General features: G+C 38.8%; 1 long non-coding RNA gene across 1 annotated transcript; it reads left to right on the top strand.

Annotated features, from left to right (window-relative positions):
- Window positions 1-295: 295 nt before the first annotated feature.
- On the top strand, window positions 296-19399 carry LOC113919268. Its single transcript, XR_003518924.1, has 3 exons — window positions 296-427; window positions 17557-17726; window positions 19320-19399. It is a non-coding gene; the product is annotated as an uncharacterized LOC113919268 (long non-coding RNA).
- Window positions 19400-19653: the final 254 nt, after the last annotated feature.

Here is a 19653-nt window from a genome sequence, read left to right as displayed (position 1 = left end):
AGACATAGGACTTGGCCTTCCACATTCAGCCCACCTGCGTAAGACTTTGGAAATGATGAGCTTGAGGAAGGAAAAATTGGCATCCGACATTTGGTAGGGGGAGTGCTTGCAAGGTTAAATTGAGAGCGCAGAAGCGGCCTGGCTGGGCAGTGGAACTGGCAACGGTAGCCTTTAGTGTTTGTGAGGGCGGCAGTTAGTAGTGGGCGTGACCTTGTAGGGCCCCTCTCCCCGGGGGGGTTGTTAGCGTTGCTCCCGGTCCCCTCCGGCCTCGCAGCGGTTCTCTGAGTCTTTCCATCTCCTCTTAAACTTCTTTTCTGCTCATTCAGCCAGAATTGGCTTATGTCCTCTGCAAATGGGAGCCCCGACCGATCTACATGTCTTCATTGGTGTGACTACCTGTGAGGGACCAGCCAAGAAGAATGTCAAGGTAGAGACAGTTAATGGTGTAATTTATTTTTTTTTTTTTTTTTTTTTTTTTTTTTATTTTTTTTTTTTTTTAAAGATTTTATTTATTTATTCATGAGAGACAGAGAGAGAGAGAGAGAGAAGCAGAGGGAGAAGCAGGCTCCCAAGGAGCAGGGAGCCCGATGTGGGACTCGATCCCAGGACCCTGGGATCATGACCTGAGCCGAAGGCAGACGCTTAACCATCTGAGCCACTCAGGCGCCCAATGGTGTAATTTATAATCGCCTTAAACAAAGTACATAGTTCTGGAAAGCAGATCTTAGAAAAATTTCATGAGCTATAATTGAGTGGAGATGGAGGAATATAACTTTTGGGGAAATCATAACATTAGAATACTTTTGCCAAATTTTACTTTCCTTGTTACTATTGGAAATAGGTAAGAGAACTAGATTTTCATGCTCCCTCCCCCAAAAGGAAATTATTTCAGAACCAGTTTATAAAAAAAAATTAATCCCTGGGTGTTGATTCTGCAGAGCAGTCCCAAGTGAGTTTATCAATTCAAGTCAAAGCCAGAATCAAAATAAATCAGGCATTATATGGCATATTAAATTTCTGGAGCTCAACTTAGTTCCCTTAATCTCTTAGCAGCAGTAACAAGAGTGGCAGCTCTCACTCATTGCAGTGGGGAAATAACAAAGCAAGAGTAAAATTGCTGTTGCAAAAGGAAGCACATCACCACATTTCCATCTAATGCATTATAGTTCATGAATCTCCCAGGAGCCAGAAAAATACAGTGAAGTCTTTAAAAGTGAATCCAGATGTCAGCCATCACCATAGCAGTGCTTTAATTATCAAAAAACAAAGAAATAACTCCTTAGGTACATTCTAAGCAGGTGTTCCTTCACCAAAAAAAAAAAAAAAAAAGCAACAACAACAGAACAGAGTAGCTGAAGAAGCAGCTGTGGCATTATATCTGCTTCAGTCTAGAGAAGAAAAGGACAACCTAAATAACAGATGACCCAGAGGGAGCTTAGAAAAAATCACAATCATTAGGATTTTGCAAGTATTAATCTATGCAACATAATGACTGATTAATATTAATTACTCCATTTTACAGATGGGAAAACTGAGTACCTCCTATGGCAGCCACTTCGAACTCAAAGTCTTGTCAGTCTTGGACAAGTTCACTGTATAATGAATTTATTTTGCAAGATCTTTTAAGTTACCTGTAGCACAGGGTGTTTTTTTTAGAAAACATTTATTTTAACACAAATAACCCATTTTCAATTTTAGGAAAGTTAGAAAATGAAGATCAAAAAAAGAAACCTTTTTTTTTTTAAAGATTTTATTTATTTATTTGACAGAGACACAGCGAGAGAGGGAACACAAGCAGGGGGAGCGGGAGAGGGAGAAGCAGGCTTCCTGCTGAGCAGGGAGCCTGATGTGGGGCTCGATCCCAGGACCGTGAGATCATGACCTGAGCCAAAGGCAGACGCTTAACGACTGGGCCACCCAGGTGCCCCCAAAAAGGAAACCTTTAAACCATCTCTAATAACTGCTATTTTAAAGTGGAATTTCAAAACGTGGTCCACGGTTGGGCTTCAGAAGATCTGTGAACCTCTGACAGTAAAGCAAAAAATGACAATGTGCGTTTATTTTTCTTTTGGGGGGCGGTGTATACACCTCTCATCAAATTTGCAAAGTGATTGGAACTCTCTATCCTTCTAGACTTAATATATGTGCCTGGAGGAACAAAGACACCACCTACAGGTCACAGCCTGACAAAGAAAGTGGCCTTTATTTAAAATGTTAAATCGGCCGAAACAAGTAGTTATTTCTAAAATTTGGCTTCTCTTTCGCACATTAACCTTGCCAAATTACGAAATATTGGGAAAATACTTCCTTTCTTCCTTAGGATTGTATTTTTTTGTTTTTGTTGTATGTGCAGTCTTGACAGCTGCAGCTGGACTAGCAGAAAAATAAAGAAATGCTTTTGCAACTCATGTTAGTGGGAAAATCTGACAGAAAACAATAAAGTATCTACAAGGAGCAGCAGAGTCAAGGTGGTGATATTGTGGATGAATAATTAAAACCTAAATATACTCGGGGCACCTAGGTGGCTCAGTTAGTTAAGTGTCTGCCTTCAGCTCAGGTCATGATCCTGGGGTCTTGGGATCGAGCCCTGAGTCGGACTCTCTGCCTAGCTGAGAGTCTGCTTTTGCTTCTCTTTCTGCAACCCCCCAACTCATGCTCTTTCTGTCTTTCTCTCTGTGTCCCAAATAAATAAATAGAATCTTTGGTGGGGGGGGGGAAGGTAGACTACAAAAAATAGTTCTATTATGTCTCACATCCCTATTTACCTCTGTTTATCTCTATTTGAGCCAAGCTTCCCCCAAATGCCCACCCTCATATTGCTCCAGTTACTATCTCCAGGGCCCTCAGGATGCAAAACTCTGGGAGTACAATTTATATTGTATTCTGTACGAATAGAACATAGGGTACAAGGTGAATGATGCCTTGCTCACCCCTTCCTTAATTCCCAAATCCTTTCACTGTGATCTTTGAAAGGCCCTCCAGCATGTCTTACTGTGTGATCAGCAAAGCCTCAACCTCTTGTTTGAATGGTTCCTTGCATTAACTGAAAGCTGCCTCAGCTCTGATGTCCTTGCTGTTCTTGCAGCCCACCCATGTGGAAGCTGGGTTGTTGTTGGTTTTTTTTTTTCTGTCACACCCAAAGCACCTCGAGGCTAAGAGGTAGAGTAGGTGGCTTTGCATCTATAGCTTCTTTCTAACCGCTTCACGCCCTTCTTCTCTTTCTGCAAAACTCATCCCCACTTCTTCCCCTCATCACCAGTATTTAATGTCCTCCTTCCCATCTCAACCACTGAAGACTTTAGCTTTTGGTTCGGTCTCTCTCTTCACCTTCTTCTATGTCATCTTTAGAACTGTGTCATTTATGTGGGTAATTTGTTCTCCACCTGCTTTCCCCATTCCTGGATCTTCTCACCTCCAACACCCGTTCCTCCATTCTATTGCAGCTGCACAACCCCGCCATTTCTCAAATCTGTCAGAACCAAAGTTTGGTACTACTGAAATCTGGGCTGCAGATATCTATCTGGCTTTGGGCCATTCTCCTTTTATCCTTTCCACTCTTTCTGTAGAACTCCCACAGCCACAAGGTGTCAATTCAGTTGAGACTCCCAGTACCCTGACCCCACCCATTTTCATTATCATTCAAGCCCCTCTTCCCTCTACCTTTTTATCTGGCTTAAATTCTGTGGGCGATTATTATGATGGCTCCTTTGATAATACCTATCTTTGCTTCTTTATTCACTGTGCCTGGAGAGGTAGAGAAACTTGTCTGATTGGAAAATGTGTGAAGAATATATGGGACATGCTCAGCTCAACTCTTCCCTCGTCTCCTGCCTACAAAGAGCCCATGTTCCCCTGCGCCCCTCTACAGGCAGGCTCTGCCCCATACAAAGATGGAAGAGGCCTCGTCTGGCCCAGCGCTGCGCTGTGCTGGGTGAGCGCGTTCAGTATGAGGGAGCTCATTTCTGTTTTCTCTTTTGCCCATGGTGTTTCAGCCATACAGGTCTTTGATTTCCTAGAACAACCCAATTCTTGGTACCTTCCTGCTTTTGACCTTTCTCTACCTGGTTCACTTTTTTTTTTCCCCCTGCTCTTCTTTTTATTTTATTTAATAAAATAAAATTTTATTTTATTTTATTAATTTAATTAATTTAATTTAATTTCATACTCCATCACTACCCCCAATCTGGCTTATACTGATTTATTTAAATTTTGCTTTTTATCAGCCTCTCGTCACAATTTAAAAATCATTGTATTACATCCTTTATTTGGAAAGGTCAGAGGTTGCCAGATCCCAGAGTGTCAGTGCCATGTATATGATAGGACATCAGCAGACATACAGGGAGCCAGGACTGGAGGCACAGGAACTACTAACCAGCAAAAGACTCCTATTCCCCAAACAGGCAGCAGAGTTGCTGGATCTAAAGGATGGGTCATGGGCTGGGCAGTGGTTATTTCAGTAGTAAACAGAATGAGCCAATAACTTAAATCTAGTTTTCTGGGTCTCTGTGGTAGTAGTTTTTGTACAATTCTGGGGGGAGAAATTTTGGGGGCCCAATAATGATTGAGAATGAATTACTCTCCAGATTTATTAATTTGAGGCTCAGAGTAAAATTTAAATTGGCTTAAAAAAATAGTGACTGGAGAGGCCGATAAAAAGCAAAATTTAAATAAATCAGTACAAGCCAGATTGGGGGTAGTGATGGAGTATGAAATTAAATTAAGTCATCATTTACTAAGAGATTAACTGCAACCTGGGTAGGAAGTTCAGAATCCTATTTTCCCAGTTCAGGTGATTAAGTTTTTAAAAATGTTTACAGCAAAAATTAGGAAACTGTGAAACTCAAAAAGATATCTAGCCGCACATGATTTTTGGGGAAACTAAATTCCAGAGGATAGTGTGAGTTAGACAGGGTCGTTGGTTGATATAGCAAGCGGAACTCACCCATGGTGGATTGAAGATGGCTGCAAATTCTTGGACATTTCTCTCTTTGAGAGGTGGAATTGAACTGCTCACTCCTTGAATCAGTGGACTTAGTGACTTCCTTAATCAATGGGATATGGTAGAAGTGACCTTCTAGAACTTCTGAGGCTAAGTCATTAAAAGCTCAAGGGCTTCTTTCTGTCTGGGCCTCCTGAACAGCCATGTAGAAAGTTTGGTTACTCTGCAGGAGAAACTACATGGGAAAAGGTTCACCTAAGCCTAGCCTTCTAGACATCCACATTAAGACAAAATGAGTGAGTTACACTGTCTTTGACTCTCCAGCTCCGTTCAACAATCAGCTGATTACCACCAAATGGCTGCCTGGTCAAAGCTATATGGAGCAGACAAGTCTCCTAGCCAATCCTTACTTGAATTTATGATTATAAAAATCGTCCAATATAATAAAATTATAGTTGTTTTAAGCCACTAAGTTTGGGGGGAATTTTTAAGCAGCAGTAGATAACTTGACCATCAATAGAGCAAGCAGAAGTCCCAATAAGGACTCCATGAATTAACTTATAACTTTGGTAGAATGATCCTGGAAGTCACATCTAATCTTGACTGTGGTCCCAAATCTCTACCAGGGATCCATATAGCAGTTTAGAATCTCTGATCTAGCCTGCCTATGATTGTAAATTATGTCCTAGAGTTAGGTAAGTCAATTGTAATGATGAAATAAATCAAACTTTTAGTAATAATGAATTAGGAATGAACTTTGTAATTATTGCTGTTGTATTTGTTATTGTATTTGACAAGATAAAGAGAATTTGATATATTACCTTGCAATTTCAATCAGAAAAGTTAAGGTAATTTGATGTTAGACTTAAGGTTTTAATTTGAAATGTATAAAAGAACTGGTGAATTTGTAAATAGTGCTTGAATGTTTAAGAGAGCCCTGATTTGACACATGTATGAGTTTGATTCACTAGACTTATAATAGCTATGAATATTAGACCTTGCTTGTTTCTTTTTTACTTTTTTTAAGATTTTATTTATTTGACAGAGGGAGAGACAGCAAGAGAGGGAACACAAGCAGGGGGAGTGGGAGAGGGAGAAGCGGGCTTCCTGCGGAGCAGGGAGCCCGAGGCAGGGCCGATCCCAGACCCTGGGATCATGACCTGAGCCGAAGGCAGACGCTTAACAACTGAGCCACCCAGGCGCTCCATAGACCTCACCTATTGAATTGTTAGTTTGCCTTGTCAGTCATGTAAAATGGCTCAGATAATCAGATATCTTAAATTTGTCAATATAGTTTAAAAGGTTTATTTTTGTGTGTGTAAGTGTGTGTAAGTTTTTAAGGAATTTTCATCTGTTGAACTTATTAATTGAACATTCATCAAAGAATAAATGAAAGTGATTTATAAAGGATTGTTTTTCAAGATTTTTTTTTTTTTTTATTTATTTGCGAGAGAGAGAATGAGAAACAGAGAGCATGAGAGGGAGGAGGGTCAGAGGGAGAAGCAGACTCCCCACTGAGCGGGGAGCCTGATGTGGGACTCTATCCTGGGACTCCAGGACCATGACCTGAGCCGAAGGCAGTTGCTTAACCAACTGAGCCACCCAGGCGCCCGATTTATAAAGGATTTTCACTTCCCAGTATACTGGTGATGATTAAAAAGTCTGACTATACCAAAAGTCTGGGGAGGATGAAGACCACTTTGTTTAAGGGAATGTAAAGTGATGGAATCGTTTGGAACACAATTTGGTGTACCTTACAATCTAGTGATTCTATTCCTAGTTATTTATCCAAGAAAGATTCTTACATGTATTCACTAAGAGATGTGTTTAAGAATGTTCATAGCAGGGCACCTGGATGGCTCATAGGTTAAGTGTCCCTGATTTTGGCTCAGGTCATGATCTCAGGGTCGTGAGATGGAGCCCCACAGTGGGCTCCCAGCTGGGTGTGGAGCCTGCTTGAGAGTCTCTCTCTCCTTCTCTCTTTGCCCCTCCCCCTGCTCACACATATGCTCTCTCTCTTAATAATAATAATACAAAACAAAAACTGAAAACAACCAAAATTTCCATTGACAGAAGGATGGGTATATAAATTGTTGTTTATTCAAATTATGGAATAGTATATGACAGTGAAAAATGAGTGAACTATAACCAGATGCAGTAACTTAGGTGATTGTCAGAAATGTTATGTGACTAATATGCTTTCACTCATCTGTAGAACGTAGGAATAGCACAGAGGACATTAGGGGAAGGGAGGGAAACCTGAAGGGGGGAAATCAGAGGGGGAGACGAACCACGAGAGACTATGGACCCCGGGAAACAATCTGAGGGTTTCAGAGGGGAGGGGGTGGGGGGTGGGTATTAAGGAGGGCACGTGTTGTAATGAGCACTGGGTGTTACACGCAAATAATGAATCGTGGATCACTACATCAAAAACTAATGATGTACTGTATGGTGACTGACATAACATAATAAAAAAAAATGTTATGTTAGTAAAGCAAATTACAGACAAATATAAAGTATGATATCATATAAATTCAAAGATGTATCAAACTAAATATGATTTAGGAATATACACACCCATTTGTAGATAAAACTATAATTATGGAAAGCAAAGGAATTATAAACACAAAATTAAAATAGGTAGTTATTTCTGGAAGAGGTGATAAGGATGATAAGAGAGGCTGGGAGGGCTTCAAAGGTAATGTTCCTTTTCTTTTTTTTTTTTAATATTTTATTTATTTATTTGACAGAGAGAGAGTGAGAGAACAAGCCGGAAGATGGAGGGAGAGGGGGAAGCAGGTTCCTCGCTGAGCAGGGAGCCTGACTTGGGACTCGATTCCAGGACCCTGGGATCATGACCTGAGCGGAAGGCAGCCGCTTAACCAACTGAGCCACTCAGGCACCCCGGTAATGTTCCTTTTCTTAAACTGGGTGGTAGCTATATGGATGTTTATTTCATTGTTCTTTAAATCATATATGTTATTTTATATGCATCATTTTATATATGTGTGTATATGCACATATATATACATGCCTTCTTTTGTAAGCATGAACTACTTCATAATTTTAAAAAATTCACAATGAAGTGAATTTATTAGATTTCCAAGTTGTGTCTCAAAGCTTAAGAATAATTAGTTTTACATTTACAACTTGAATAAATTCACAGCTATTTAAAAGCACACCAGTTATTAAGTACTGCCGTCCTTTTCACCCATAGGAACACTGTAGAACATCTCAAATCTCAGCTGGCACAGCTCGTACCTTTCTTCCTGGTTGCCCTTTCTCCCCTCTGCAATGGGGTTCCTACCATCATATTTTGGATGAACTTTAGCTTTTACAAAAGATGGAAGGAGTTTGAATATATGCAACTTTTACTTTTAAATTAAACCTGGCAGGGGCGCCTGGGTGGCTCAGTCGTTAAGCATCTGCCTTTGGCTCAGGTCATGATCCCGGGGTCCTGGGGTTGAGTCCTCCATCAGGCTCTTTGCTCAGCGGGAAGCCGCTTCTCCCCTGCCTGCCGCTCCCCCTGCTTGTGCTTGCTCTCTGTCTCTCTCTCTCTCTCTTGCTCTCTGTCTCTCTCTCGCTCGCTCGCTCTCGCTCTCTCTGTGTCAAGTGAATAAATAAAGTCTTTAAAAAAAGTAAAAAAATAAATTAAACCTGGCAAAGGGAACTATAGCTTCAAAGCTTCCCAGACAAAGGGAATCCAAAGCATGGCTGTCTGCTTGAAATGGAAAGAGAGAAAAATGTAAGGAAATAGAGGACAAGCACAGACTAATAAATCAAATTACCTGGCTATAGATGTTTTATTACACTTGTGTAGTTTCTTTTTCCACATTCACAGTTTTCAGGATTTTAACCATTTATGTGATCCCTTCCTATCAGTTTGTTATAAATAATATGTTCGTTTAGAAATGCCATATGCTCTTTTAATAGCATCAACAGCCAGAAGCTTCTCTCCCTTCTCAAATATTTTTTAAATTTTTTAACAAAATTGGTCTATTCCTGTAAGCTGGTCTTTCATCCTGGCATCTAAGTCAATGAAAGAGCCTTAAATCATAACCAGTGACTTTATAATCGAATTTCCCTCAATGAAATCCTTGTGTGGGTATTTGCTGACTTAAAAATCTCCCCACTACAAATTGCCCTTTAGGTTCTAAGTTCTGTGCTCGTCCCTTCAGAAATTCTGCTTAGTTCTTTTCCCTCAGCAGACTTTTCTTTTGTGGATTTTAAGGTAATCATTAGGCAAGAGACAAATTTCAGAACCCCCTTGCCTTCCTTTTCTTGCATTTGACCTTCAGTTTTCTTCTCTTGTGTATTCATTCTTTTTCTGCCTGTACCTTTTGCTGCTTTTCCTTTGAACTCCTTCCCTTTTCTGAGTGTGTATCTATTAATTTCCCAGTTCCCCAAATAAGCGCACGAGATTGAGTATTTGGTTGCTAATCTGCCCCCTATTTTTGCTGCATCTTCGTTTTGCTTGTCTCCAGTCCCTTTTCAATTTTTGTCCTGCCTCCTTCCAAACATAATTTTATGCCTTTTGCCAAACATTTTCTCTTGGTTTTATTCCTCTTTAAAATTTAACTCCCTTTTCCTTGGCCATTATTTGAAAACTTAACAAAAGTTATTACTTCACAAATATTAACTTGACAAGTTATTAACTTATAAAAGTTATTATATTATTTGAATCTTACAAAAGTCTCTCCTGGGACCAAAGCAATAGACTCAATCTCTAAATTCTCATTTACAGACAGCCAAAGGAGGGGTGGGAAGGGAACTCTCTTGCCTTGAGCCATGTGTTAAGTCGTTAGAAAGGCAGACTAGATCAGAGAGCCGCTGTGCTCACACCTGCCGCCAGCCAGCCAGTGCGCTCTCTCCTTCACCACTTCTTCCCTCAAGGTGAATCTAGGGACCCCCTACATCAAAAGTCATCCTCCTTGCTTTTCTGCTCTAAACCCAAGGATTCAGCTTCAAGAGGTAAGGCCCAGAAAGCTCCATTTTTAATAACCCCAAAGTCATTCTTAGGCATAGTAAAGTAAAAGAGGAGGGAGGGAGGAGGGAGGGAGGGAGGGAAGGAAGGAAGGAAGGAAGGAAGGAAGGAAGGAAGGAAGGAAGGAAGGAAGGAAGGAAGGAAGGAAGGAAAAATTGAGAGAGGAAAAAAGCCACTGCTCTACTCTAGCTCGGCTTCCTAAGGTAGTGAAGGAACTAATCCTTTTTGTTCACATATTGTGCATCCAGTATTGTGGTCTATCTTTACGTAGACATGTTATTAGTTGATTTAATTCCATAAAAATACATTGAAATAGGTTTCTTATAACTATTTTATAGTAGAGAAACTGAGATTTGAGTCAAGGTCATTCAGCTGGTAACTCAGAGTCCATGTCTGACTCCATCACCCTGGATTTTAAGAACCATGGCATGGTACATATTTTAACTATAGCATAAATCGGGGGGGTGCCTGGGTGGCTCAGTCCATTAAGTGTCTGCTTTGGCTCAGGTCATGATCCCAGGTCCTGGGATTGGCCCACAGGCTCCCTGCTCAGCTGGGAGTCTGCTTATCCCTCCCCCTCTGCCCTTACGCCCCCAGTTCATGCACTCTCTCTCTCTCTCTCAAATAAATAAATAAAATCTTTTAAAAAAATAAATGTAGCATAAATAGCTATCAGGTATAATAATGTTACCATATAGATAGGATTATAATAATCTCATAGTATACTGCAAACTATAAAACAGATAAATTGATTAAACTCACTCAAATGTGTCTACTTTTTTATTGATATGATTGACATGAACATTATATTAGTTTCAGGTGTACAACATAATGATTTGGGTTTTTTTTAAGATTTTATTTATTTATTTGACAGAGAGACATAGTGAGAGAGGGAACACAAGCAAGGGGAGTGGGAGAGGGAGAAGCAGGCTTCCCGCGGAGCAGGGAGTCCGATGCGGGTCTCGATCCCAGGACCCCGGGATCATGACCTGAGCCAAAGGCAGACACTTAACGATTGAGCCACCCAGGTGCCCGATGATTTGATATTTGTATATATTGTGAAATGATCACCACAATAAATTTAGTTAACATCCATCACCACTCATAGTCACAACTTTATTCATGTAATGAGAAATCTGTCTTAGCAACTTTCAAATACACGATGCAGTATTATTAACTATAGTTACCATGCCGGACATTATATCCTCAGGACTTATTTATCTTATAACTGGAAGTTTGTACCTTTTAACCACTTTTACCCATTTCACCCCCAAGCCCCCATCTCTGGCAACCACCAATCTGTTCCCTGTATCTATGATTTCAATTTTTTCTTTTTATATAACTGAGATATTTGTCTTTTTCTGTCTGACTTGTTTCACTTAGCATAATGCCCTCAAGGTCCACTCATGTTGTTGCAAATGGCAGAATTTCCTTTTTTTTTTTTTAAAGATTGTATTTATTTATTTGTCAGAGAGAGAGAAAGCACAAGCAGGGGGAGCTGCAGCAGGCAGAGGGAGAAGCAGGCACCCCTCTGAGCAGGGAGCCCGATGCGGGGCTCGATCCCAGGACCCCAGGATCATGACCTGAGCCAAAGGTAGATGCTTAACCAACTGAGCCACCCAGGCATCCCAGGGATTTCCTTCTTTTTTTTATGGCTGAATAATATTCCATTATATAAATGTACCACATTTTCTTTATCCATCCAACAATAGACACTTAGGTTGCTTCCATATCTCAACTACTGTCAATAATGTTGCAGTGAACATGGGGATGCAGATATCTTTTCAAGTTAGTGTTTTTGTTTCCTTCGGGTAATTACCCAGAAGTGGAATTGCTGGATTATATGGTAGTTCTAATTTTATTTTATTTTATTTTTTTAAGATTTATTTATTTATTTTGAGAGAGTGAGAATGAGACAGAGAGAGAGAGAGAGAGAGCACATGAGAGGGGGGGAGGGCCAGAGGGAGAAGCAGGCTCCTTGCTGAGCAGGGAGCCTAATGTGGGACTCAATCCCGGGACTCCAGGATCATGACCTGAGCCGAAGGCAGTCCCTTAACCAACTGAGCCACCCAGGCACCCCTATATGGTAGTTCTAATTTTAATTTTCTGAGGAACGTCTATACTGTTTTCCACCGTGGCTGCATTAATTTACATTCCCACTAACAGTACAAAAGCATTTCCTTATCTCCACATCCTTATCCAAACTTGTTATTTCTTTTTTTATATATGGATTTTATTTTTAAGTAATCTCTGTACCCAGTGTAGGGCTTGAACTCACAAACTCAGGATGAAGAGTAGCAACTGAGCCAATCAGGCACCCGGTCCTATCTTTTTGATAATAGCCATTCTAACAGGTATGAAGTGACATCTCATTGTGATGATGTATTTTTTCATGCATCAGTTGGCCATCTGCATGTCTTCTTTGGAAAATGTCTATTCAGATCCTCTGCCCATGTTTTTAATGGATTGCTTGTTTTTTTCTATTGAGTTGTATGCATTCTTTATATATTTTGAATATTGATCCCTTATAAGATACATAATTTGCAAATATTTTCTCCCATTCAGTAGGTTGTCTTTTCATTTTGGTTTTTTAATTATTTAATTACTTATTTTTTATTTGAGAGAGAGACAGATAGTGACAGAGATAGCAAGAGAGAGCACAAGCAGGAAGGAGGAGAAACAGGCTCCCGCTGAGCAGGGAGCCCGATGTGGGGCTCAATCCTAGGACCCTGGGATCATGACCTGAGCTGAAGACAGACGGCTTAACCAACTGAGCCACTCAGGCCCCCCTGTCTTTTCATTTTGTTGGTGGTTTCTTTTTCTGTGCAGAAGCTTTTCAGTTTGATGTAGTCCCACATGTTTATTTTTTGTTTATGTTGCCTTTGCTTTTGGTGTCAAATCCAAAAAATTGTCATTAAGACTGATGTCAGGGAGCTTACTGCCTGTGTTTTCTTCTAGTTTTATGGCTTAGGTCTTACGTTCAAGTCTTTAATCCATTTTGAGTTGATTTTTGTGTATGATTTAAGATAGTGGTCCAGTTTCATTCTTTTGCACGTGGCTGTCCAGTTTTCCTAATAACATTTATTGAAGAGCCCATTTATTTCTCCCTTATATATTCTTGATTCCTTTGTCATAAATTAGTTGAGTGTGTATGCATGGGTTTAGTTTTGGGCTCTCTATTCTGTTCCATTAGTCTTTGTGTCTGTTTTTATGCCAATGTCATATTGTTTTGATTACTATAGCTTTATAATTTAGTTTGAAATCAGGAAGTGTGATGCCTTCAGCTTTGTTCTTAAGATTGCTTTGGTGTGAGAGTCATGATTTTACCTTTTCCTGAAAATTACCTTTTAACATAGAAAATGTATAATCAATTATGATGACGGAAGAGTAAAAAATTATGAATATACTATGTCAAAGAATCATGATCACATGATCACATGTGATTGTTTTGGGTGGGAAATGCCCCCTTTTTCTTCCTGCTATCTAGACTATGAATGCAATAGCTAGAGGCAGAGCTACCACCTTAAATCACAAATTGGAAACTGAATATTGAGGATGGTTAGAAAAGCCTGATTCTGAATGTCTGTCCTTAACCCCCTGAACTGCTTTCTAGATTTTATAAAATTCTATGCATAAATATTAATGATTGTAAAGGTTAACAAAGCTATATTTGGTATTATTTCAAAAGCATAAATCAACACTGAGAATGTAATATTTTAATAATAATGCATATGTTGCCATTTTTATAGGCTCTCAGTTACAACTATTAAAATTCTGTTTTGTGGTTAGCAATCAAACAAGAATTGTTTGTAGCACATTTCAAATTTAAACTCATGCTGAAAATGACATAAATCCACTGTTAAAATACTTATTTCTGATTCCATGGTAACCTTTTAGAGATAACTTTGCTATGTCAAAAACAAAATTTGAATTTTATAGGATGAGTAATATATTGAGACAACAGAGGAACTCTGTTTTCCCAAAGTTTCCAACCAGGTTTCTGGCTCTATTGCACCATGCCAAATGTTCTATATCCATATAAAGTACTCTAGCAGATTTAGGAGTGGAGTGCAAGAATTACGTTGTAATGCTGGATAAAACTGGGGCTAATGGGAGGAAATATGAACTCTTGGAGAAAGTTCAACTATCAACTAAGCTAGTCAAATAATTACAGTTTATCATTATAATTGATACTTAGAGAAATGTCTTCTGAAGAATGAAGTGAAAACCCTGCATTCCCTATTTAGAAGTTGACCCGTTGTACCTAATTCTGCTATAGCAGAATTTATTCCCATGGTTTACAGTTTTTTTTCCACCTTGCCCTTCTCAGAAGGACAGCATCACATATGTAGGAGGTGTTGTTTTTAATCTATATCCATTGTATATTTAGGGAGTGGGTAGGTAAAGTACGGTTGTATTTGGAAACCCATAGAGAACATGAAGAATCAAATAGTTTGATTTAAAAAGGGGAAATTTAGTGTTTTATAAATAAAGCAGCAAATTTTAAGAAATTACTCTCTTTTCTGTTATTGTTTTTGATTGCAAGATGCATTAAACAGGCCCAAACAGGAAATTGAGACTTCAGTGGACTTAATCCAGGACTAAATTTCTGCATTTAAAATATAAACTAATATTTTCCTAAATGTTCAGGTTTTAAAAAATAGATAACTTTAGGGCGCCTGGGTGGCTCAGTTGGTTAAGCGACTGCCTTCGGCTCAGGTCATGATCCTGGAGTCCCAGGACCACGTCGGGCTCCCTGCTCAGCAGGTAGTCTGCTTCTCCCTCTGACCCTCTTCCCTCTCGTGCTCTCTATCTCTCATTCTCTCTCTCTCAAATAAATAAATAAAATCTTTAAAAAAAATAAAATCTGAAGCTTTTAAAATTAGATAACTTTAATTTCATGATCTTTGTAAGTTGGATTTCCCCCTTTATTACTTAACATAAATAAATGTTAAAATCCAGAGACATTCTCTGAAGCTATTAGAGCTACTGCAGGCCCTCACACAAGGATTCCATTTGAAGATCCCCCGCCTCAGAGGACACATTTAATGAAAGCTCAATTCTAATTTTCCTACTATATAATGCCAGAAGACCAAACTGACCCTATCAGGATTTGATCCTTTAACTCAGTGATTTCTCACCTGAGATTTGGACCATATAATCGTGCTCTAAGTACTTTAGCAAGGCATTCTGACACTGCATTTCTAATCAGGGAAACATAAAACAAGATTTGTCCTTAAGCTGTTTTACTTTGCCTTATAATGGTCTCCATTTCCTTTCATGAGGCATTATCTTGATAAATTGCCATTTTTTAAAAACCACCTTTTGCCTGGAAAATGTGCAATGGATCAGACACTGAAGGTTCTTGTTGGGGTTGAGATTTTGGCCACATGTTGTAAAACCTTACTGTGTGCTGCACTAATACCCCATGATATTCCTGATTTTTCTTGTTTCCAATTTGCATACTGGCTATTTTAGCAAATTAGATTGGGTAGATTCTCCCGATGATAAAGCATACTCTTTAGCTAAACTAAGGACTAAAAAGCATACAAGAATATTATCATACTCAGGAAAATTCATAGAGTACTGAAACTCAGTGAAAGAAAGAAAGAAAGGAAAGAAAGGAAAGAAAGGAAGGAAGGAAGGAAGGAAGGAAGGAAGGAAGGAAGAAAGAAAGAAAGAAAGAAAGAAAGAAAGAAAGAAAGAAAGAAAGAAAGAAAGAAAGAAAGAAAGAAAGAAAGAAAGAAAGAAAAAGAAAGAGAGAGAGGAAGGGAGGGAGGGAGGGAGGAAGGAAGGAAGGAAGGAAGGACAGTCCTATAAGTCAGATCATGTTCCTTGAATTCAAATGTTAATTATTCCCAGTGAAAATTACTGTGCTAATTGATTTATAGAGGTATGTTAGAATTTGAATCACTTACCTACATTCATCCCTAGAAATCTAGCAGTAGTTTAAAGAAAACTTATATGGTAATTTGTCTGTACTTATTACACTTGGAGGAACACTTAAAAAACACTACACATAAACAAAATACAAAGCAGGCACATCGTGGTGGAGTACAAGTTCCTTAGAGTGACAATAACAATTAGTATAAAAAGAGCAGCGTTGGCTCCATTAAGGACTACTATTTCCTCAAAAGCAAAGGAGTAATTTAGAGGAAAGCTATCGGAATTAGTCACCATATCAGTGAGTTGATTGTTCAATAATGCCCTGAACCAACTTTGAAATAACACATGGGTATAGCAGTGCTACCCGCAAATGGTAAAGAAAACATTTCTGAATTTATTAGTATTTACCTGAACTTTCTGTCAAATTTTTTATCAGCAAGAAGTCAAGAAAACACCTGTCCCTCTGTTAATTTTTATAGTGTTAGATTTATACTTCTACTAGAGGATTAAAAGACTACTTTATAATTATCAAGCATGAATCTCAAATTCGTATTTAAAAATAAAGTTCATGTCATGCCCAAAGTCATGGAGAAATTTAGAAGTGGTGTTTAAAATAGGAATTTAGACTACCGACTTGAAATCTCATGCTCTGACCACTAGACCACACGCCAGCCCAAGGATACTTACATTTTTTTACTGTGTTATTCTTCTTTGTAATTAGATGCAGTGATTAGAGTGTCTTTTGCATTACTCTGCATTTTTCTTTTAAGTCAGGGTTATAACCCACAGAGGGCAATGTCCCTTACAAAACTAAACAAGGGATTTTCAGTCTTGCAATACAATCTCTTGATATTTGTTTATAGGTTTCACACATCAAAAAAACAATGAAATCTGTAATTTTTCAAATTACAATCTTCTCATTCTCTAAGTTATGTGTCTATGAGAATTTGCAAATCTTTTGAAGAGAATGTAATCTTTATGCTTACAAAATGTAGGCTTTCATATTTGGCTACAATTACAAATCAAGGCCTTCCCCCCCCATAATAATCAGTTCTCAAAGTTGTGGGTTTTCCTCATTTGAAAATAAATTAATGGGAATTTTAAAATATAATTCATCCAGTTATTAAATCTTTTCGATCCTTAAAATTACAAACCATTTCTATTCTCAATCTGCAAGGAAGCAATGACAGAATGTGCCCTATAGCGTATTACAATTTAATTTTTGTTGACTGGAAAGAAAAATAAACAGCTAAAACCAGATTAATTTAAATGTAAAAAGGGAGAAAACTTCTATGATTCCTTATTGTTTTGCTTTTTTCTTTTTTAATGACAGGTATATTCTGTGTGCTTAAATATTCTCTATCAAGTACCTGTCCAGAGAGAAAGGCAATTTTGGAACATCAAAAACTCAAAGTACTACAGATGGCTTTTTAAAGGAATTTGAATTAGATAGTATTCAGTGTTGCAAAAAACAATAACTTTTGTAGCTCTAAACTTCAGTTTTTTAAATTAGAGATTGATATATAAGGGAACTGATTTTGCACAGTCATTCATTTTAATATAACACATCATAGTTACTAAATTATATAGTTTTATGTAGAGACATACGTATTTTCTGAATGCTGTCATGTAATTATTTAGAAATTTCATTCTCAAAGCCATGCATTTTAGACACAGGTTACTTTTTTTTTTTCCCTATTAATACTTTATTTTGAGATGAAGATGTGACCATTCATGTTTTTTCCAGACCTTCCTGGAGCTATCTGTAGGGCAGGCAGTGGGAGCAGAGGGAACAGCGCTGCTGGCAATCGACATACGCAACACTTGTGATCCCTTATGGGCTTGCTGCGAGGGTGTGAAGACTATCCCAGAGGGAAAATAAAGTGGAATCAGGAACATCAATGCTCATATAAAGAGGTACTCTTCCACGTAATGGTTGCCTTTTTATCAAAACTCTAGAAAATAAGTTTGGAGAACAAGTTCTTTATCTAATTTGCTCAACACTGTACCTCGGGTGTCTAGAACAACAAATAATGAATGAATGAACGAGGGAATAAATGAATGGATGAGTAGTGATTTGCCCAGGTACCTTTTAAATCAAATTGCCATATTAACATTAAGAATCATGGGTAAACTGAAGGTAATACCACTGACAGGGAGTGGTGTAGGAAGTATACACACTGAAGATGTTTGAGAGAATAAAACTGTGGCTAGGATCAAGGATTCTTGAGAGCAAATGGCCACTTGGGCAAACTGAACTTTTCCAAAGTGGTTGTAAATCATGGAGAGACTAGTGATCTATTGACATCAAAATCCCTTCTTAAATTTATGGGTAAAATATGGTAACTGGGCTTTCCTTTAAAATCATACTTTGATGGGGCACTTGGGTGGCTCAGTCGGTTGAGTTCTGACTTTGGCTCAGGTCATGGTCTCAGGGTCCTGGGATTGAGCCCAGCGTCAGGCTCCACACTCAGTGGGGAGTCTGCTTGTCCCTCTGCCCCTCCCCCAGCTCACTCTCCCTCTCTCAAATAAATAAATAAAATCCTTTAAAAACATTAAAATAAAATAAAATCATACTTTTAGTGCTAAGGTCGGGGGAAAGAGTAATAGATGAGTTATAGATAAAATCAAATTCACTACATTGATAGTGGTTGAAACTAGGTACATGGGATCTCATACTCTTCTCTACTTTTGTGCTTGAAATGTTAAAAGTCAACAAACACACAACCCTCTACTTAAGCACTTAAGCACCATATTAATAAACATTTATATTGCCCAGTATGTAGATAATCTAATCTTAGAAAGCTTACTTATACTACGTAGATTAAGAAAATTCTTAAAAAGATTTGTCATCATGACAAAAAATTACTTTTAGCTCTAGATGCAATAAATTATGACAGAAATCATTACCATATCACTGATACCAGGTTTTTAATAATCTTGGGGGAAAGCTAGGGAGCATAGACTTATGTTTACTTGAAGCCCAAGTTGTCCTCAGCACATCTTCACACTCAGTTGGAGGATGGCTGAGGAAGTCAAGGAGATTAGTGGGAAGGTAACCAAGGAACCAAGATAGCCTTGCAAACCCACCTGTTGCTGCCCATTTGCAGAAGACTTAGGTGTGGCCCCCTCAACAGGTGCTGGAATTTATTACTTTATAGTGCTTGTATATCATTCTCATTGCTTGAGCATGAGCCAGATTTATTTATCAAATAAAATTAATCTTAGATTCTGGTCTCACAACCCTGTCTTAGTCCATTCAGACTGCTGTTAAAGAATCCCAGGGACACCTGAGTGGCGCAGTCGGTTAAGTGGCCAGCTCTTGGTTTCGGCTCAGGTTGTGGTCTCTGGGGTCATGAGATCAAACCCTGGGTCTGGCTCCATGCTTGGCGCAGTCTGCTTAAAAAATTCTCTCTCCCTCTGCCCCCCCTTCTAAAATAAACAAATACATCTTTAAAAAAGTACCATAGACTGGGGAGCTTATAAACAACAGAAATTTGTTCCACACAGTTCTGGAGACTGGAAATCTGAAATTGGAGTGCCAGCGTGGTTGGGTTCTGTGAAGCCCCCTTCCAGGTTATGGACTGAGGACTTCTCTGTATCCTTTTATAAGGGCACTAATCCCGTTCATGAGGGCTCCACCCTCATGACCTAATCATCCCAAAGGCTCCACTTCCTAATACCATCACCTTGAGTATTAGGTTTTCAACATACAAGTTTTGGGGGATACAAATATTCAGACCATAGCAAACCCTTTAATGATTTTTGTTTCCCTTAAAGTCTAATTCTTTAACCAGGGACACACGTTTTTTTCCCCTGCCTCTTCAGAGGAGTTTTTCAGGTC

The sequence above is a fragment of the Zalophus californianus genome, chromosome 3 (genome assembly GCF_009762305.2).
Source record: "Zalophus californianus isolate mZalCal1 chromosome 3, mZalCal1.pri.v2, whole genome shotgun sequence".
NCBI lineage: Eukaryota > Metazoa > Chordata > Mammalia > Carnivora > Otariidae > Zalophus > Zalophus californianus.
Note: the sequence above shows the minus strand (reverse complement) of the source record. Positions and strands in the feature narration are given on the sequence as shown.